Raw genomic sequence first — 23,800 nt, 5'->3', positions numbered from 1 at the left:
CACCCCAGACCTCTTTACCTCACCTACATCAGTACATGATTTTTCATACATATGAAAATATATGGAGCCTATTATAAGAGCAAATGGCGACTAAATGTAGAAAGAGAAGTTCCAAAAACACATGCAATCCTTATGGTCAGGTGTCCAAAACTTTTGACCAAATTGTGTATGTATACTTTATATTCTTCATGTTCTTGTTATTATTAACACTTTATTTAAATTTTCCTTCTTCTCATGCTTTCTATGTATCCTGTTGTATGTTCTTTCTTTATTGCAGTGACTAAATGTTAATAAGGTGTGTGTGAGTGTGTTAATGAAGTAGTGTGCATACATACAACATTCACACATTTCTGAAATGTAACATATATTATCTGTAACATACAATTTTACAGACTATACTAGATTTTAAATGAGTAAAAGATCAATGTAACATTACTTTAATTAATTGATTGATAGTTTGATACTTTTAATGTATCAAACGCAGAAAAGTGTGTGGATGGTCACAATGAGGCCGAAAAAAAATAATAAAATAAAATTATATATATATATATATATATATATATATATATATATATATATATATATATATATATATATATATATATATATATATATATATATATAGTGCTGGTCCTCTTTTTTGCTAAAAAAAAATAGTGGTGACCCATCGATCATTACCAGCACTAACTTCAGCAATTTGAGCTACAGGAGCTTATCTGTTGGATCGGACCACAAGGACCAGCCTTCGCTCCCCTCGTGCATCATTGTGCCTCAGAACACTGTTCCTTCCTTGGAGGACTTTTGATAGATACTGACCACTGCAGACTGGGAACATCCCACAAGAGCTGCAGTTTTGTTTTCTCTGACCCAGACGTCTAGACATCATAATTTAGCTATCACAATGTTTGCTCAAATCCTTGCACTTGCCGGTTTTTCTTTCTTTTAACACATCAAATTTGACCATAAAATGTTTACTTGCTGCCGAATATATCACGTATATGATGTGATCTAATTGTTAATACAATCAAGATCTACACCTGAAGTACAACATGTCTATAAAATGAGATTTCGGAGAATATCATATTTCATCTGAGGACTGAAGATATGATTGTGTCGTGTCTGATTAAAAAACGTATCGTCTGACCATCGTCTGCTGGTCATTACGTTTGAAGGATGTCTAACATGACGTGTCATTGCCGAAGCCATTTCTCTTCCTTGAACCTGCACATTAGTAACTGCTGGAGAAAAATATATAATAATACTAATAAATATTGTAATAATAATAAAAATAATAATAATTTATATATATATATATATATATATATATATATATATATATATATATATATAAATATCGCAACAAACTTTTTCCACAATGACAGCTTTCTCTGATTCACTTCTCTGACCCCTCTTTGATCATTCCTCTCTCAAAACACCCTTTGTGGAATCTGTCAGCCTAACTCTTATCTTGGGTGACCTTTGACCTGTGATTCAGTCTAAATCTCAGCAGTGGGCGTTTCTTTGAAGAAATCAGACTGACTTTTGACTGCATGGGTTGTTGCCAAGAGTTGCTGTATGTTGGTTGGTTGATACATTTATATAAAAGGAAAACCCAAATAAACACCTTGCCTATTAATATTTCTATTCATTTGCAACAGAAGAAAATCATTAAAAGGATATTACGTAGAATTTCAACTCCTTTTACTGACAGGTTGGTCTATTTCTACATTTTCCACAACCTAGAATACACTCAAGCACAAAGCCAGCTCCATGAAGATCTGCTTTACATGGTTTGGAATGAAAGATCTTCTACTTAAAGCTCCGTTCCTACTGAATATCTTTGGGATGAATGTGAATGCTGACTGCACTCCAGGTCTTCTCATTTTACCTACATTGGTACCTGACTTTACTAGCAAGCTTGTGGCTAAATGAATCTCTCACTAATCTCCACAAAATTCAGTGGAACATCTTCCCAGACGAGTGGAGGTTATTATAACAACAAATGAAGACTAACACACCAATCTTATGCTGAGGTGTGAACAAACTTTGGTGCTTATAGTGTAAATTCAATCTGTATACGATCACTGTAATGTAAAGTATTATCCAAGCAAATTGGGTGTGAAAGTTCTCAGACAGTTTATCTCTTACTTAGATGAATGTTGATTACGATGATGAAATAGACTCAGAGGTGAAGTGTGATTGAAATAAACAAAACTTTCCATCGGAGCCAAAGTGTCAGACTTTATATTTATTTTTGACTGAATTGTCAGATGATGAACAATGATGAGTTTTTTTCTTCTCCCAGCACAGTCCTGAACATTTTCTTCTATCTTATTCCCAGCCTTATCACAGAGCACTTCTCCACTACGTCCTCTTTCTCCTGAGACTGATTGTGCACTATTTGTACAATCAGTATTGTCCTGAGACATTATACACATATTTACACTTCGGGTCTCCTTGTAACAATCAGATCGTATCGTTCCATCGCAAAGAAATCACAGCATTCTTTATAGATGCTCTCGAGCTATTTCGCCTTCAAAATCTCACCAGTGGCTCATTAACATAACAACTTATTTAAAATCTTACGCGGCGGACGGATTTATCCGTCACTGCAGTGAAGTGATGCAACGGCAGCCCCGAATATGGCAACCACGCCAACATGAAACACTTTCCCACAGATGTTATAACTGGATCTTCTCCATATTATCATGCGTATGATGAAACAAATAGGAAATTGCAGCCTGCCGGAACCGACTCGAGATGGAATCCAGTAACAACAGTTCAATAATTTGGATTGTAGATCATAAGATGTTATTTTAGTTCTAGCAATGGCAATGTGGAACATGACGGTTCATACTGACCAAATAGTAGACGTGAAATTAGAGATACTGACATGAATATGAAAGGGAAAGATGACCAGTCTGTTTCTCTTCATCAGAAAAATCATACACCCTTACTACCGGGGGATTCAGGTCACATACTCCCACTCTCGCTTCACATTAGCACTTGAACTAGAAAGATGAGTTTTGATCCAAGGACGGAAAAACAAAAGATACCATGTCACAATTCAGACCGGAGAAAATAAAATGATGTGAACAGTATGTAAAAAATTTCTGACCCAACATATCCATTTCTCCTATCCACTCTTCATGGTTGCCTGATTCATCCCAACACCCTCTGGATGGAGTTCTCTTCAATTGGGGGTTTTTCTTGCCACAGTCACCACTGGCTCACTCATAAATAAACCAACAATTGCAAGAAACAAACGCATACATTCTTTTATTAGCGCTAAGCACCTCTGTAAAGTTGCATTGAGACATTGTAAAAAACACTCTACAAATAACATTTTATTTAATTTAATTGGACTTCTAGTCCAATAAGCTTTCAGCTAATGAATTTAGAAGCATGATATCGGCTGAGGATCTGCTAAAAGTGCTTAATAAACCTCTCCTATTGGTAAACAATTACCATTAAACATTATTATTATTATTATTATTATTATTATTATTATTATTAATATTATTAATATTATTAATATTATTAATATTATTATACTAATTATCTTTATTTTATATAATGACCTTTAAAGTTGCGCACATTTTCCATTTACACAGTTACATTTACAAGCATAAAAATAATAAATAAAAACAATAAATAAAAAATAATATTAATAATAATATTTATTATTATTATTATTATTATTATTATTATTATTAATAATAATAATAAATAATTAAATAAAATAAACATTGCAAAATTAAAAAAAAATCATCTGAAAGCTACCCTGAAAAAATATTTTAGGAGCAGATTTAAAAACACTAAAAGATAACTAATAATGACGAATATCACATAGATCTGCTCGTAGTTGCTTTCTTGGGAGGTAGTAACAAAGAGTGGTTCTTTGCATTGTTTAAGGTGAACTAAGTGAAACGGCACCTTTTCCAATTTCACAAATATTCAGCGCTCTCCACTGAGGGTTGAAGAAAAAGGAATTGAATGTCGATACAAATGCTGAATAAGCTAAAGCAGTGATGCCCTACTTGGGAGTGAGCGAGCGCTGTCTAATTACAGCTGTTCTGATTGAACGGCTCAGGGGGAGGTTTTTAATTGCACTGTGGAGATGGTGTGTATTCAAACTCTTCCCATGCTGCACCACTGCCCTCACCCTTGCACTCCTACTGGATTTGCCGGACTCATGTAATGAGACAGAACACTCCCACACACATTCTCCCACACACACACACACACAATGCAAGTGGAATGCATACTGATCGTGTTGTTGGAATATCCACCACCTGAGCTGTTGCGATTATTCTAAAAAACATGAGTGTGCCCTCATTCTGGATGACAGACCCATACTAATAAGGATGTGTTCATAAAATAGTTAGCTTCTGTTTTAAAATCTGATTGGCTAAGCCAATGTGTTGATGCGATGCCGTCCGGCATTTTATACGCAGTTTACTGTTAGACCCTTTCCAGATATTATTCATATTTGCTTATTAAATGTAATTAAACTGTCTACGCACTTTTACATTCATGTCTGTGTAATTATGGAACACAAACTTATTTTCATTGTCACATTCTTGTTTTGTTAATGCAATATGGCCACCGGGGTCCACACTGGCCCTATATCAAACATTTAAGAATGTTGTGATAACACATAAGAATGTTACCCCTTATGGGGGAGGGGGCAGGTCAGTGGTTAAGGCATTGGACTCTAAGCCAGAAGTTCAAATACCAGCACCACCAAGCTGTAAGTTATGTCCTGGATAAGGAAAGTATTGAGGTCAGATTATCTGCGAATTATTCACAAATTGTTCTGCTCTTTGATTTTCTTGTTCTTGTCTTTGTCCTGCATTGTTTACATTGTACACTAATTGCCCGAACTATGTCACATTTGTATTACCGACCGGCCACAGCAAAATCCATTTCTACGAGCTTTTAGTGTTTTTTCCTTATACCATCTCAGGGAGTTTTTCCTTGCCAATGTCACCACCGGTTTACTCAATCGAGATAAACTTCTATGGATTGATTGATAAATGCAAAAATAACATTCATGATCTATTTACTTCTGTAAAGCTGCTTTTGGACAATGTCCATTCTTAAAATGTGCTATACAAATAAAACTGAATTGAATTGTATTGAATGTTGCCCGATCACATTCTTCATTGAGCTTCCTGGAGTTATTATTGATGCTCTAAGAAAACTGCAATGAGCGCTAATAGCACATGCTTTTTCCAGTCTTATGCTTGCTCTATAGAGAAGAAGCAAAAAGAGAGGAGAAAAAAAGTTCGAGTAAATACTGTCTAGAAACGCAGTGAAAAAAAAAAGGAACAATATCTTCTTTTTTTACTGTAACTAAATCTCTCAGGCTACTTTCAGTTTTTTGTGTGGCTTTGGGTATGTACTTGGCCTGGATATTTTGCTCAAAACTGTCGATCCTGGTTTTCCTCAAACACAAAAGAAAAGTACATCTAATACCGGTCCAAAATAACTCCTGAATGATTGCATTCTCAACTGCCTGTTACAGTGCTGCGGGGAAAAATTCACTAGATTGTAGCCTGAAACATACAGTAAGTCATGTGTACCCGCTTCTTTATATTTGTTTGAGGCTACAGTATGTCATTATTCATATTGGTCTGCCGCTGGTTATGAGCTGCTGCTTGTGAATACCAGATATTTAGTGATATATTTATAATCATAGAAGAGTAATTATATTTATTTGTTTTTGTCAAACATCTTTAAATCTTAAAAAATGTAAAAACAAAAAAATTGAAGTGCAAGATGTCATTTTTTAGATATATATTTTTTACAATCATTAATTAAACCATTTTTACCACAGTGTTGATAAATTATTGACTCTGCTCAGAAGGTTTTAATTAATTGTGTACAGCAGATCTAATAGTAGTACCACTTTATCTATCTATCTATCTATCTATCTATCTATCTATCTATCTATCTATCTATCTATCTATCTATCTATCTATCTATCTATCTATCTATCTATCTATCTATCTGTCTGTCTGTCTGTCTGTCTGTCTGTCTGTCTGTCTGTCTGTCTGTCTGTCTATCGTTCTTCTATCTATCTATCTATCTATCTATCTATCTATCTATCTATCTATCTATCTATCTATCTATCTATCTATCTATCTATCTATCTATCTATCTATCTATCTATCTATCTGTCTGTCTGTCTGTCTGTCTGTCTGTCTGTCTGTATGTCTGTCTGTCTGTCTGTCTGTCTGTCTGTCTGTCTATCGTTCTTCTATCTATCTATCTATCTATCTATCTATCTATCTATCTATCTATCTATCTATCTATCTATCTATCTATCTGTCTGTCTGTCTGTCTGTCTGTCTGTCTGTCTGTCTGTCTGTCTGTCTGTCTGTCTGTCTATCGTTCTTCTATCTATCTATCTATCTATCTATCTATCTATCTATCTATCTATCTATCTATCTATCTATCTATCTATCTATCTATCTATCTATCTATCTATCTGTCTGTCTGTCTGTCTGTCTGTCTGTCTGTCTGTCTGTCTGTCTGTCTGTCTGTCTATCGTTCTTCTTAGTTGAATGTGAAAAAGCGGAAAATATAAACCAGGAGAAAAGCAGGCTGATGTCTCGTCTTGAAACGCATTCGTGACATACGGAAAGTGACAGAAAGGGGGGAAAGAAAGAAAAGAAATAAACCCCTTCACTGGTGCATGGAAAGGCAGGAACAGTGTCTGCCTCCTGCTGTGTGGTGTGCAGGTGCTTCTGCTCTGCTCAGTTCTTTGCATCTTCACAGTGAAGGAATCACTGATGATTCCCCAGATGTTATATAAATCCTCTTAGTACTGCATGTGCTTTTGGTCTTAAAAATGGCTCTTTTTATGAAGACTTAAAAGATAAGATTTTGAATCATTTAATTTTGCTGCTGACAGAAAGTAAAGTGGCTTCGGGATGTTAGACAGCTGCGTTGGAACACAGCTTTATACAGCACATTTCTTTAGTCGCATCTGATAACATCTAATAAAATTAAATGTGGGTAAATAGAATTCGTATGCTGTGGTGCCCAGGCTCATTAACACAAGAGTAGCAAAATATGTACAATCTTCTTCTTCTATCATCTCCATATCATTCTGTTGTCTCCATCTGCCTCTTTCAAGTCAACCACCTGCACCTCCATCACCACATCCATAAGCTCCTCCTTGGCCTTCCTGTTTTTCCTCCTAGCTGACATCTCCATCCTATTGTATATACCCCATGTCCTTCCTCTGCACATGTCCACAACTTCATCATCTTGTCTCAAAAACGTCCTACCTGCCATGGTCTCAGGATTCATTTTTAATCCTAGCCATCTTCGTCTCTCCCAATAAAAATTGCAGCATCTTCAATTCGAATACTGTATTTCTATAGATTACAAGTGTATAGAAGTGTTTTAAAGTGGCCATTTGTATGTATAGAATGGATGTATATTGTTTTGTCTGATTCCGCTTTCATTTTCTTTTGCTTCGTTGTTCTACGGTGCTCATTTGTACCTTGTTTCACCACAATTGTTCTCACATTATTATATCATTTTTATATTTTATATAATTGTATTTCATTTTGCAAGCCTCATTTGGGTTTTGCTGGTTCACATCCAGGCAAAGACACATACCATTTTTAAGCTATAATATTAAAAAGGATCACTGGTCATATCCTCATGATGATAACCAGCCACTGTTCTACTCAAAGCTTTTTGTTCATATTCAGAAGCCATATTTAGGCAGACTTTATCATTCGTTGAAATCCCGCAGGATAAATACAGATTTGTGTCTTGTGGGTTTTCACTTACTAGCAGTATTACAGCTGAAAGCTAAAAAACCCTTGTAAGACTGCGCTTACACTTTGTAAATGTTCCAGTCTCTGGGATCAGCAGTGAAATGCCTTGTTCAAGTCCATGAGAGAGTTACTGAGTTAAGGCTGGCAGCAGTGAAAGGGTCCACCCCATTAATGTTTTATATTATAAGTCTCGTCTGGAGATCAAAATAAAGTTAAAATAGATTTAAAGAAAGATTTTCCTCGTCTTGTTCATTGTAAAAAAAAAAAATAAAAAATAAAAGACAGCAACTCTGCAACCTACCTGTAGTAGGAGACTTTCTTGTATACCATAGTAGTGTGTAAATATTTCACAAAAATGTTTGTGCTCATTCTTTATCAATGACATTCATGTGACGGTGTTTCATACATCAGTATCTGCTTGGAAATGCAAAGTACGTGTCAAAAAATTTATAATTATTTAGAATAAAGATTTTCTTCTTATTATAACAGTATAAATAGCTTCACTTTCAGTTATGTTCAATAACCTATTTAGAAAATAGGTAAGAAATATAAAGTCAGGTTTTTACATAATAGTCATACACCATTTATAATCATCCAGAAGAATGTGATATTTAAAACTGACCTCCCTTTTTTATTTATTAATGTGTTTAATGTTTTGTCTTTTATCTACCCATCCATCTGTCTGTCCATTTATCTGTCAGTCCATCCATCCACCAACCCATCCAACCATCCATCCATCCATCCATCCAATTATCCATCCATCCATCCGTCCATCCAATTATCCATCCATCCATCCGTCCATCAATCCATCCATCCATCCATCCATCCATCCATCCAATTATCCATCCATCCATCCAACCATCCATCCAATTATCCATCCAATTATCCATCCATCCATCCATCCATCCATCCATCCATCCATCCATCCATCCATCCATCCATCCATCCAATTATCCATCCATCCATCCATCCATCCATCCATCCATCCATCCATCCATCCATCCATCCATCCATCCAATTATCCATCCATCCATCCGTCCATCAATCCATCCATCCATCCATCCATCCAATTATCCATCCATCCATCCAATTATCCATCCATCCATCCATCCATCCATCAATCCATCCATCCATCCATCCATCCATCCATCCATCCATCCAATTATCCATCCATCCATCCAATTATCCATCCATCCATCCATCCATCCATCCATCCATCCATCCATCCATCCATCCATCCATCCAACCATCCATCCATCCATCCATCCATCCATCCATCCAAGCCACTTAATTCTCCCACAATGATCATCAACAGTCAGCCATTACCATTAATACTTCTTAGACATTTGATAAATGAATGCCAAACATGTTATTATTAATATGTAATTTATCAGTATGAGAATCCTAATTTTATTTTCATTAAAAGTGCAAACATTTGTCTCAGCAAGATTACAGAAACTTCCAATTCCATGCTTAAAAATAAATAAACAAATACATAAAAAGGTATAAATCTGTTAACTGCATAATGAATCGAAGTTCGTGTTCAGCAAAACTTATAATACAATGAAAAACTATTCAATTACACTTAAGCTGTTCAGTAGAGTTCAATGTCTAATGCAGCTATTTAGTGACTTCAAATGAGAGACATGAAGCTGGTCCTTAATTTTTTAAAGTTTTTACAAATGGTATCCCCCCACTCGCCTCTTTTTATTTTCTTATAAATGACATGGATGGTCAAATCATATATCACGGCACAAGTTTGGGAATTCAATTCAATATTAAATTTAATTTGTAAAGCGCTTTTAACAATAGACATTGTCTTAAAACAGCTTTACAGAGATAAAGTGGTTATAAAGTTGTAACAAAGAATGTACTTGTTTAGTATCTATAAAATTGTATTCCTAATGAGTAAGCCAGCGACGAAAAACTCCCTGAGATGCCATGAGGAAAAAAATCTTGAGAGGAACCAGCCTCAAAAGGGAACCCATTCCCATCTGGGTGACACCAAAAGTCCATTCATTACAGGTCCATCATTGTTGAGGTGTTCAGTGATAGACGCTTAAATGAAGCACTGTTCAAGCAGCTTGTGGTCCTGAAACCTTTATACTAGACTAAGAATAATTACGGTCCAAATCCATTCTTATAGTTATTCAGTTGCTCAGTAAATTCATCTTTAGGCTGTTGAGTTGGAACTATCTCCAGCTGCACAAAGTGTCTGAGATTTTGAAAACACTCCATCCAGAGGTAGGGCATCTGGATGAATCGGTAAGATCCAAAGACAGAGGGAGATAGAAAGAGAAAGAGATTCTTATCAGCTTCTCATCCAATCTAGCATTTACTGGATAACCTTCTGTGAGTTCCTCAGCTTTAGGACAAGAGCAGATGTCTAACTTTAATAGACTGAGGAGCTCTATCTGGCTGGGAGATTTTCTTGATTACCTATACCCACATCGATCAATCTGCACTCAGTGATCACACTGTATGGCCTCAGGTCAGTGTCTCTGTACCGCATGGCCTGGAGCTCCAGGAGAGGAGAAGAAGCTGATAAAAAACACTGGTATGAAGACTGAAAGAAGTTCAGAGGAGCTCAGCACGACTGGTGAAAAGGAGCTGAAGCAAGCAGATGGGAAGATGAGAGCTAAAAGATGTATAGAGTCGTGTATGTGTATGTAATAACGGAGCTGACAGGTTTTTGTAGGCAAACCTCTGGCAGGATGAGATGAGAGAGCCCAAGGAGGTGTGGAGAATCAGGAAGGGACTGAAAGGAAGAGAGGGGATATTTATGTTACAGACGGGCGACACAAGCCGCCCAAAGGCATGTGGAGAGAAAACCTGAATGTGAGCAGACCATCATTCATGACCGTTTGTTCTCAAGCTTCTGTCAACCAATTCCACGAACCCATTTCTACCTTCCCTTCTCTGACTTCCTGCAGATTTCTGCACAAGATTGAAACCAAAAACAGAACCCTACCAACCTGAAGGCCCTCAGGGGTGGTGAAAGCTTAAGATTCCGGGGTACTGTTTAGAAGGTTGAGGGTTCAAGCCCTGGTATTGCCAAGCTTTCACTCCTGGGGCCCCTGCACAAGGCCCTTTAACCCTCTATAGCCTCTCATTCTCTCTTATTTATCATATTACTATCTCTCCCTTTCTATATCATTTGCAGGAGTTGTCAAAATGCCCTGCGTACATTTGCCTCTAAGCATACTTTGATCGGTCCCATTGTTATAATGTGAGCATGTCACAGATTCGGCGCATACTGACGCTCACCCACTCATTCGCACACACACACACACACACACACACACACACACACACACACACACACACACACACACACACCTAAAATACAGAAGCTCCTACAGTGTTGGCCATATGAGCCATCTGCCAGCCAGATGGAGAAGAGCTAAACGCAGACAATCTCAGCGCTGTTTATCGCTTTTCAATTATATAATTCGAAGCTTCAGTCAAGCAACTGTAATTATACATGCTGCATGTCTTTTGGGCCCTCGTGCATGACCTTGACTCCATTAACAAGGACTTAGGATGACACTAATGATTTAACTTTACGTGTGAATAACAGTGGGTGTGTAGTGTGTTTTTTTTTTTCAATTTTTTTAATATATATACTTCAACACACACACACACACACTGACAAATATATGTGTGTGTGTTTGTGTGTATATATATATAACAGAAAGTCAACTGAAACCCAGTGTAGCCTCAGATTCCAGTTTTTTATGTCCCACTGTTGTAGCCCATCCTCCTCAACACCAACATGCTTTGTGCATTCTGAGATGCTTTTCTGCTCTTCCCAGTTAAAAATAAAACGTGTTATTATGTCAGCAAAGCAAACTTTCAACTATGGGATTCTGGTCACATCCCTTTTCTAAAGAGCAAGGAGTTTTTATTTGCAAAATGAGTGTTTTTCAGTTTTTGCACCATTTGGTGTAACTCTAGAGACCGGTATGTGTGAAGTTTATGGGGATAGTGGGAGCTCAATGGTACAGTATTTTATTTAAAAAGTGAATTTTCAAGCTACTTTTAAACCTTTTAATAATTTTTTTTTATTATTTATAATCAGGGCAGAAAGGTTCCCTGGTGGTCTAGTGGCTAGGATCCGGCGATCTCACCACTGCGGCCCGGCCATTAGGGTTGCACGAGCCAGTGCACTCTTAGTGCCGGTCCCAAGCCCGGATAAATGGGAAGGGTTGCATTAGGAAGGGCATCCAGCGTAAAAACATGTGCCAAATCGAACATGCGGATCATGAATACGGATGATCCGCAGTGGCGACCCCTAATGGGAGAAGAAAGTTTTTTATAATCAGGGCAGAACTGCTAATTTAGTTTGTTAAATAAAATGTACCAGGTTTGTGTAGAAAATAAATCCTTTTTTAAACAAGTGACATTTCTGTATGGTTCAATTTGTTTTAAAATGAGAATCAAGGGTATTAAAATAAAAATAGGAGTTAAATTAAATCAAATGTTTTTGAAAGCAACAGTAATCGTTTGTTTATAAAGTTTGGGCATCTTCCCAGTGATTACTTTTAGTCGCAATCAAAAACCAAGAGCAATTTTATTCACTTGTTACTTTCCAAAATGCATTGCATTGCCATCCCTGTCTTCCTAAAGCCTTTATCTGTTTCTGATGTGTACTGGCAAAGCACTGCATCACCTTCAGAGGTGCATTTAACAACCTTAATCTACCAAACATGTTTACTCTTTTGCAAAAAAAACAAAAAATAAAACACCCAAAATTTCCACTTTAGTGACTGTTGGAGCTGTAAGAGTTCACGATACAATTTGATTAGTGCAACAGCACAACGGATTTCTCAGGATTTACGCATACAAAAAAAAAAAAGGAATCTCTGATGAGAATAAGTATGACAGCCTGTCTCATTAACGTTTTTTTCCCTTCTTTTTATTCTTTTTTGTTCTTATTTTAATCCCTCATTAAAACATTGCCTTCTACACCCAACACAGCCCTGATGACCTTACTCATGTAAGCAATAATAACATCAGCACTGCTATGATAAATGAATGTTTTTTGAGTTAGACTTGTTTAAAGTGCAGCACAGTGGTGGGGTTCAGGGTTTACAAATTATCCTGACGGACCAAAAAAAAAGACCTTTCATTTTGACCCACCGCTATTGATGTTTGGGCAGAAGAGGTTCGGTGCTCAGGTTCAGAATCCTGAATCCAAATTCTACAAATGATCCATTCGGGTGTAGGAAAGGTTACACGGTAATGTGTGACTTTGTAAAAGTTAAGAAATCAGAGTGTGGTGGGTTTTTTTTTTGCAATCTCATTTGATCTGTAAATCATCATCTGCACAGCAAGAGCTTTTTGAATTATCTGAACAAATTAGCATTAAGGACTTGGAGGGTATAAATGAAATATATTTGAAGGGTGCAAGTCAATATTTCTTTTAATATCACTTATTTGTATGAAAAATCCGATGGTAAAACATATTTGGAATAAATCTGTAAACAATAGCATTAGCAGAAGAGTAGTCAGTGTCTGTGAAAACCCTGAATTCTGGTCCAGAATGCTTTTTTTGCTGGGGTTTTTGTCAATCATTTTGCAGTGTGACTTTTTATTTTGAATGGAATTATGGATACTTTATGGGTATGGAAAGTAATAATTAGGTGGGGCATACATTACATAGACATACAAGAATTTTAAGGATGGATTTGGACTGTCATTAATATCAACCGTCTACTACAAGGGATCAGGACCACAGGCTGCACACATCAGCAATGATTGAACTGTAATGAATGGACATTTGATCCCTTTTTCAGTCAGGTTCCTCTCAAATTTTCTTCCTCACGCGATCTCGGACTTTTTCCCCGCCACAGTCGCCACTGGCTCGCTCATTAGGGATAACCTTACAGTTATAAGGAACAAACTTATAGGCACTAAAAATGAATGACACACATTTGTGGACACCTGAAACATCAACCTGAACATCTCATTCCGCAGTGAATTCTCATTTACTCTTATAATAACCTCCACTCTTATGGGAAGATGTTCCACTAGATTTTGGGGGCTTGATTTGGAAGCATTGTTTTTATCTACAGTGAGGAGAAATGCATCCTCAAACAGACAACATGGATTAGTTGGAAAGACAGATTACCAGAGCAGAAGACCACTCCAGGTTTCATTCCTGTCAGCCAAGAACAGGAAGCTACAGGAGGCTACAGTGGAAATGGGTTCACTGAAATTTACAGATGAAGAGATTTGAGGTAACATGAAAACAAACATGAACTAATTGACAGTACTTAACAATTCTTTAGGCATAATGTTAGTATATATACAGTATATATATATATATATATATATATATATATATATATATATATATATATATTTTTTTTTTTTTTTTTTTTTTTTTTGGTCCTTTGTGTTACAAATTTCAGTCATTTCAGAGTCATCAGAAAAAAATGTAGAACAGCCATGACCTAAGCAGAGCCCTGTTGTCGTTGTCATAAGAGTCCACCTGTGGAAATTCCTTCCGGATTGGCGAGACTGTGTGCTTGCGGTTCGTCTGGACAGCAACAATATGGCTATTGATTTGCTAAGTAGACAAACAATTGGGCACTGCGGCTGCAGCCATTATTGTTTAAAATCTGATTTATTCTGTACCACATGATATTGGGCCAACTCCACACACACTCACTCTCTCACACACACACACACACACACACACACACACACACACACACACACACACACACACACACACTTCGGCTCTCTGTGGGGAAATGCGAACCAGTGGTCCATGACTAATTCCACAGACCCAGTTTGAACAATACAATCTGTCCTGTAGGGAAAGAAAACACAGCGATGGAGAGAGAGAAAGAGAGATAGAAAGAAGCAGGAATAAATAGAGAGCTGAAAACACAGCAGAACACAAATAATAACACTAATATCTTCCTAAATGCACAAATCGATCACCTCATGAGAAATTTCTCTAGCATGCCTGCACTCATGTTTTTTTTTCTTTGGGATTAAAAGTAAAAGATGCCCTCATTTCAATGTGGTGATGTATATAAGTATTCACTTAGGGTGAAATGTCATCAAATAAACACACGTTATTGGTATTTATCAGAAATAGAAAAGATCCAGTTAGCCAGATATGACCTACCTATTAAGATCTAAATTTGACCTGCTGTACTGTTCATGGCTTAATGACCAGATTTCTGAAAAATCTGTGTATCCGAAAGAAACAATTACAAAATGTATGTAATGTAATTTAAATGTAACTACAATGTAATCAGTGGAAAAGAAGCTTATCAGTGTAGAATTTCAATTTCAAATCGTAAAACAAGGAATTTCTTCGGATACATGACATTCTCCAGCACCGAAGACGAAGACAAACAATGAACAATTTTTGAAGTGTCAGAAATGTCTGACTGATCACTCAGTCGTGAAAGCTCTACGGTAGGATCAGAAGGTTGGGGTTCAAGCCCTTGTATTGCCAAACTGGCATTCTTGGAACCCTTAATCCTCTGTGCTCCAGGGGTGCTGTAACATGGCTGACTCTGTGCTCCGACCCTAGCTTCTCAACATTCTCAACACATTCTCTTCACTGTGCTGTAAAGTGCATGTGACGAGAACTGTATGAAGCATCTCGTTTTGGGGCAGTATTGGCTCACGGTTAAGGCTATGGGTTACCGATTAGAATGTCAGAAGTTCAACATTCAGCACTGCCAAGCTGCGACCCTTAGCCCTCTTGGCTCCAGGAATGTTGTACTATAGCTGACCATGTGCTCTGACCCCAACAGTGAAATGATTTTCACTGTGCTATAATGTATACAGTATGTGACAAACAAGGGCTATTTTGAATTTTTAATTCTAAAAGCTGCCAATCGGAGGACAGCAAACTAAACTACAAATATGGCTGTGGTATTGGCGGATTATCGGATTTTGGATAGAGTAAGCGATCATTCTGGATACTGGATCACATTTTTTAAATATATCTTTTGATAAAATTGTATTTATGGCGTTTAGAAGACGCCCTTATCCAGAGCGACTTACAAATATCTTATTCATACATACATTTATACAATTAAGCAGTTGATGGTTAAGTTGCTCAAAGCCCCAGCACTGGCAGCTCAGAGGTGCTAGGATTTAAACTCACAACCTTTTAAATCAGAAGTCCAACATCATAACTGTCACGGATAGACCAGGCGTCAGAAACCAGGAGTAAAATAGAACGTCTTTTATTGGTCTAAACATGCACACACATGGAGAGCTTGAGAAGAGACTGTAGCAAAACGTAGCCAGGAGCATGGAAGAACAGGGAACAAGAGCACTAGGAAGTCTGGGTGATCTATGGTCATAACTGGTGAGTGAAGGGGAATAGGAAACCTTATATAGGGGATGGTCAATGGAGGACAGGTGTAGGTGATTAGTAGGAGGAAGAGGCTGAACAAGAGTGTTGAGTGATGGAGGGAGGCGTGGCTAGTGGTTCTCTGACAATAACCACTGAGCTACCCCTCTTTTCTCAGGCTGTGGCTTTGCATTTTTATGTGAGTTGCAAAGCTATTGCTCATGAAAATGTACAAAAAGAAAATGACACCCTTTTACCTGTTTTTGAAGAAAGACCATTGCATTATTTCCATTTCGACTCTTATGTGAAAAACAAATTCCCGTTAATGCGTTCCCATTTTCTGCACATGCCCAGGTCACCTGATTGATGACATTCAAAGCAGAACGTAGACATTTTCATTAAACTGCAAGTCTATCCTTCGTCGAGATCGGCAATCATGATTTTTAGCACGACCGTTTCATATACTGGAACAAGTAATAATTTTTTTAAACGATAGCTGTAATCTCACAAAAAAAAAGTCTTTATGTAAATTAAGCATTGTTTCTATGCTTTATTAAAATAATGCACTCTGAATATTCAGTTCTCCTCGTGTACGAACATGAAGGAAATGTAAATCTAATGCTTTCGGTGGCTGAACGTAGTACTGAACCGAAGTACTCAGGGCAGAATAGGGCAATAGTCTTCCCCTCCTTCTTCAAATCCACATGAATATTACACGACTTGCAAATGAGCTCTTACTTCCAAATTAATAACCTTGGCAGTGATTACGATAGTGGTGCTTAGGATGATGGCAATCTGATGATTATAGGGTAATTACATCCAAGATGGCTAGACATCCAATCAGCGTTCATACGGAACTGATGCGCTGGTTTGAATTGTTCTTTTTATCATTTGTTATCATTATCGGTGAGTGACGACTGCTCGAATGAAGAAAAATCTTTTTTCGAAAGGCCGTGATGTGCATGCTCAGTGTGCTTAGTGTGCTTGTATTAATTGTCGCTTCAAGTAAAATGGAAACAAGCAAGGACAAGCGACTGATGCAGCCAGTGTGACAAATAAATACGAGATTACAGTTTGGTTCCAGTTGCTGGCGAATTAACAGTATAATTCATATCCTGTAGCCTGAACTGACTTTGAATTATATGTGTGAGAAATGAATAAACTGTGCAGGCGAAAAAATTATGCTCAAGTCTCACCTTTCTGCTTGATCGCACAATCGCACCTGTATACTGTACATTTGTACTTTTGAATAGCCGTCTTATTCAACATATTTAGTATTGTTCGAATGTAGAAAGAATAATGATATTTTTTCCCTCTTCAACCAGAATACTATAAATTCACTTCTAGTTGTGCTCACGGTTTCTTGTGAATTTTTGAAAGCTGCACTTTTCTATTTCTTGTATTTAATTATTTTTACATTTTTCCAGGTCAGCCACCCCGTGGTGATAAGTGCCACTAGCAACATAGGGTCTGAGTCTAATCTCTTTTTTTGTCCTGATTCACTGCTGTGGTCAAAAAAAAAAAAAAAAGTAAATGCTTAAAATATATCGCATTTGCAATATTTCGTCTGCTTTTCAGTTAAACTTAAAATCAGGCCGGTAATAAGGGGGTTCCATTGTCAAGAAAAGATAAGATCTTACCTTGGGCAAAGGACAACCAACATTCCGTCAAAATAGAAACACAAACCCACCAAGGCTTTACTTCAATTAGAAAGTTTTGTTCATAAATTGCATGTGATTCTGTATTCATATTTTCAAATAAAATTGCCTCTTGTCAAAAAAACAATCTGAAAACTATGAGATTCTTGAAGAAATCATGAAAAGTCCCACAGCAGTATGTATGAGGAATAAAATAAATAAATATATATATATATATATATATATATATATATATATATATATATATATATATATATATATATATATATATATATATATATATATATGCGAGAGAATACATATGAGATGTAGAGAAAATGACCATTAGCTAATATTCGTAATGCAGCTGAAGATACTCCAAAGATTATCAATTATCATCCAACATTTATTAAGTAACCGCTTCTACATGTTTAGGGTCTTCGTAAGTCTGTAGCCTATTCATTGAACTTTGAGTATTTGTTCACACCTAAGGGAAATTAAACATAGCTAATCTGCATAGCTGAAAGTTTTTGATCAGTGGGATGAAATGGGAGAACCCAGTAAACCAGAGTAACAAATAAGAACGTTTTTTTTTTTTTTCATTTAATCAATTCAGTTTAATGTTTCCTTTCCCTAGAACTTTTTTCCTCATAACTGTTACCTCTGGTTTGCTATTAGAAATATGCATTGTGACAGTTCAAAGTTAAACATGACTCAAATTCAATTCTGGAAACCTGCCAGACTTTGATGGACCAGGTATTTAAAGAAAAGTTTTCCTGGACTGTTGATTTCACTGTCAAAAGTTTAATGTTTACCTTATTCAACCCAAGTCTCTTGATATTCGCTTCTTATCATGGACCAGAAGGTGTTTTTCCACAGCTGCATCCAGACAACCCTACAGTTGGAGTTGTCTCTCGCACACTGTAGTCTACAGAGGAAAAACATCCAGACCTTGACAAAGTACTGGTGTGTGAACAGTCTGCAAAGACGTTGCTTCAGTCTCAGAAATGCTGACCAGAGCAGCATGGAAAAATGGCATGAGTTGAGCTGAGGGTTGCAAATGTGTCAGAATTACCAGGCTTACAAACAATACATTGATTGATACGTTCTGGTGGTGTCCACTTCATTCCCTGGAATTGGAAACTGCTGAGCCTGAGCCGAATGCTTGAATATCTCACTACCGTTTCACAAATTCACAGTGGATGACCCAGATTGAAGACACTCTGATCACACTGTGTGTGTGTGTGTGTGTGTGTGTGTGTGTGTGTGTGTGTGTATGTGTGCGTGGAAGGGGGCAGGGTTGTGTGTCAATTGAATCAAAAGTAAGGGTCTTACAGTAAGTTTGGTATAATAAGCTAACCTAATACTGTAGTAATCAACTATATACACTGTATCTACTGTATATCATAACCTATATACAGTATATATATATATATATATATATATATATATATATATATATATATATATATATATATATATATATATATATATTGTAAGTGGATATATGGCTGAGCATACAGAGGAGTCTTATAGAATCGTGATCAGTATGAAAAATCTTATTATAATTTTTTCGTATCGCTATCATAAGTGTACGAACGGAAAATCATACGTCAAACCATTGTGCATTCCAACAATATTGAGTAGTTCGTTGTTAAGTGCTTGTTGGCTGCTTTTCCTTCACTCCTTCACTCTCTAATCTCAACTGGATCTGCTGCATATATATATGTATATATACAATATTTTACAAACATTAGAACACATCGAAATAGATTAGAATCTGTTCTTTAAAGGTCAGTCGTGAGGTAAGTGTCTGATCGCACACTGTGCACACTAAGCATGAACCCATGTTGCTGTGTAATAAACCTACTCAACAGTAGTCACGTTTGCCTGACACTCTTTCTTTAGCTGCAACAGTAAATTGAACATCTGGTGCACAAGGCATGACCAGAGACCTGATGCAGAGACTGAGATAGCTCTGGCGCTGGCTGTGCCTAGATAATCTTATCGATCCGGTTGAAGTTCCCAGCCTCCATAGTAACTGGTAACCCTTCATAAGAGCCGATTTCAAAAGGTCACCGTGGATACAAACTTTTGAGACAGCAGCAGGCTTGTCTTTGTAACAAGAGGCTGGACATCCCTATTCACTGGTGTCTGGTGTAACCTCAAATATGGTTGATGTTCTTTCTGTCTACTGTTTTGTCATTGAGAAAATCCATACACTCTGCAGACAAGTCCAAGCAGTACGTCCCTATAGTGAAAGGGTGAAGCGAACAATAAAACTGTGAATACACACTGTCCCACTGTCTCAAGTCATGTTTTTATAATTAACGCTTCGTAAACTTCTTATCTATAAGAGCACCCGTTTACTTGAAAATAAGGAACTGCAGCGTTGCTCTGTTCCTGTTAGTAGTGCTTAACTCAAATGGCCAGAGTTCAAGCATGATAAATGAGGGAAGAACTCTGAATACTATGCATAATGATAACTGGTGTTTGATTAGTTGGGCATTGAAACAAGAAAAGTGATGAGAAAAAACCAAGGGCATTTTAATAAACGTGTGATGGCTTGTTAGATAGGAAAAATAACAGTTCCTGAAAAATAGCAGTTATTTTTAATGATGAACCATTGCCACGTTTTGATTTCACACTGGTTTTACATCACCTTACCAGTCGATTATAACTGCAGTTCCTGAACGGATGTCTTCTTCTAGCAAGTCATGTTATAATATAAATAATCAGACCTGTAAAGGTTGTTACAACCCAGTGTAAGGTTGGGGCTCACAGTGTGATTTAAGGCACGGGGTGGTGGATGTAAGATGAATAGGTGTGTACAGTATGCGGTATTCGGATCTATTCAGGAAGGTACCGAATATACAGCCCAATACACAGAAAACAAATATTATAATGCATTATAATGTCGGAGGATGCCGACCCCCGGAGGATACCGAGTCATCTACAGATGTTTCAGCTCCAGGTGGATCCCAGGTCATGAAGATTTTGGACATTGTACTATAAGGATAAACAGCCTCTTTATCAATACACAAAACATTCTACATCTGCTGTTTCTCTACCATTGCACATTAAAAGGCTCTGGCATGCAGGAGTTGGTGTTAAATCTCTAATGATCTCAGATGTTAAGCAAATTTTTGAGTTGTTCAGGAGCACCTGCTTCAACAACTCCAATTGAATGTATACGACTAAGGAAAGGACATTACTCATAATCACACACTCCGGTGCTTATAATATTTCTCACTCTCAGGTGTTTGTAATGTTTTTTATAATTTTATAATTACACTCTTGGTGTCACCCAGATGAGCATGGGTTCCTCATTTGAGTCTGGTTTCTCTCAAGGTTTCTCCTCATGCCATCTGGGAGAGTTTTTTCCTTGTAACAGTTGCCCCAGGCTGCTCATCAGGGCAAGAGGTTTTCCTTGCCACAGTCTTGCTCATCAGGGATAAATACACATATTTTACTTATATGTAAATTAAGTCAATTATGTCCATTGTGAAAAGTGCTATATTTAATTGAATATATCAACAAAATATATAGAATAAAGTGATTTTTTTCAGACAGCTAATTAATGTACGAGGGAAAGGGTACGATGGGCGTATGTCAAAACCAAGCTATCACAAAACACTAAAACAAAATCACAGAACAAAATTTGGGCATCGGCCAAGCGATCTCCAATCCGACTTTATACAAGCGCCTCCTGTTGATGTCATCTATGTGAGGTGGGTGTGGCTACATTAAGCTGGAGTGCAGGGAAGGCCTGGATTGGAGTCTGGAATGGCAACCGCACAGACTTACAAACCCACACCTCCTATTCAATTCAACCCGTTGTAATATTATGGGTTGTAACAGGATACTTGCAAGTCTGTGAGCGTTGAACAAACCGCAACGAAGATCTGCTACAAAAGCAACAATGCGTCAAAAGACTAGCATGTATTGTGTAGGTTAGTCCATGCATTGATTTTTTAACATGCTTAATTACCTTTGCATCCAGACCACAGTACATTAGATGAATGCCTGGATTAGATTAGAAGAGAAATGTGCTTTACTTATATTAATATTTTCTTCATTTTAAGATCTACTGTATGATTTGCATATGTAAAGAAACATATTATTATCATTAGACATCTAAAAATGGTGCATTTTTTTAAATAGTAAAACCAAAGCTCTGTTTTTTTTTGCTTAGTAAAACCCCTCAACTTATTTTTCCTTATAATTTTTTTCATTATCATACAAGGAAACATTACACGAAGCGGTGCTGTGTGCAGTACACACCCTTTTCACGTCTACTTTTTTATCTGCTTTCATCACTGCAACCTAACACTTTTGCCTGACTTTGTGAAACGACCTTTCCAAGGATTGTATAATCGGCATTGATTATTCTGCACAACACGTCGTTGGTGTGCACATGCACAGTATTCTATCCTGCTATCTATACATCTAAATATCTTACATGCTCTTATCATCCCGGTCTGTTAGGTAGCTTGGTGCTGTTCTATTAACGAAATATTATAAAATCAATGTCCACTCTTGCTATTTCAGTGTATCTAGACAATTTAACATTTACATTTATGGCATTTGGCAGAAGCCTTTTCCAGAGCGACTTACATTTATATTAATTATACAGCTGAGCAATTGAAGATTAAATAGCTTGCTCAAGGACCCAGCAGTGGCAGCTTGGTGGTGGTGGTATTTGAATCCATCGCTTTCTGATCAGAAGTCTAGCATCTAGTGAGCTACCACTTCACTAAAACTAAAATTGATCTGACTGATACCCAATAAAATAAGTTTACTGCAGTTTAACTGAATGGAGCAGAACGGTTAAACCTCATAATTGTTTATATCAAATTAACAAAAGGTTTTTTTTTGTACACTATAAGGATAAAAAAATTTGGCGCCTCACACACATAAACACACACAGTGTGGGTCTTCAACACACATTAGTCAAGAAAACCGTGGTATTCTGTATACTTAGGGTTTCCCTTCCCTGGAACTAAGAGGTCCAAGCATGTTCCAGTTTTCTCCTGTGAGCAAAGCAAGCTCTGTGAAGATGTTATGAAAAGGTTGGCATGGAAGATCTCGATGGTCCTGCACACAGCCCTGACCTCAACCCCACTTGGGGTGATTTGAAACATTGATGGTGCACCAGACTATCAATTGTTGACCTTACAAACTTACTAAATGGGGTTGAACATGCATCAATCTCTACAGCCATTTTCCAGAATCTAGTGAAAAGCCTTTCCAGAAGATACTTATGTGTGATGGTTAGTGTCCACATGCATTTTCTACATGTTCTTCTTCTTCTATGCCACCTTTGTTTACTAAGCCTTGACTTGTGGCTGTATGTGGTATGATTAGACAGGAAATCTCTCTCTCGTTTTTTTGTCCTTCTCTCTCTATCTGTGCGTAAGTGGAGGTCAGTTGTAACGGGGTCATACAATCACCAGCCTTATAATGAAATGATGTAGGATGTGTAGTGAAATCACAAGGACCTTTGGATATGTAATGTACATTGATGTACAGTATTTATTTAATATTATTGCACTAAATAACTTACATTTAATGGCACATTTAATGTCATATCTTCAGTCCAAATGTTGTTTCTTGACAGACAGACAGACAGACAGACAGACAGATAGATAGATAGATAGATAGATAGATAGATAGATAGATAGATAGATAGATAGATAGATAGATAGTTTTTTCATTCATTAAAATTAGCATGGGTGCATTATTATTTTATAGTATTCATTCATTCATTCATTTTCTCCCGCTTATCCGTAATTCGGGTCACGGTGGCAGCAGTCTAATCAGGCCCCCGCCTTCGACTGCTGCCCAATCCTCACAGCACCGTCCCTTACGATCCCTCCTGCAGGTGGTAAGCCGACGGGAAGGCGGCCCCACGTCACTCCGACGTCACGGACCTTGATATTTCCCTCGTAAGGGACCCCCAGAGCATAGAGGGTTAAGGGCCTTGCTCAAGGGCCCGAAAGTGGCAGCTCGGCGATACTGGGGCTTGA

The sequence above is a fragment of the Silurus aristotelis genome (assembly GCF_946808225.1).
Source record: "Silurus aristotelis genome assembly, chromosome: 10".
Taxonomy (NCBI): domain Eukaryota; kingdom Metazoa; phylum Chordata; class Actinopteri; order Siluriformes; family Siluridae; genus Silurus; species Silurus aristotelis.
The sequence above is the reverse complement of the archived record's forward strand: the minus strand, read 5'-3'. Positions refer to the sequence as shown.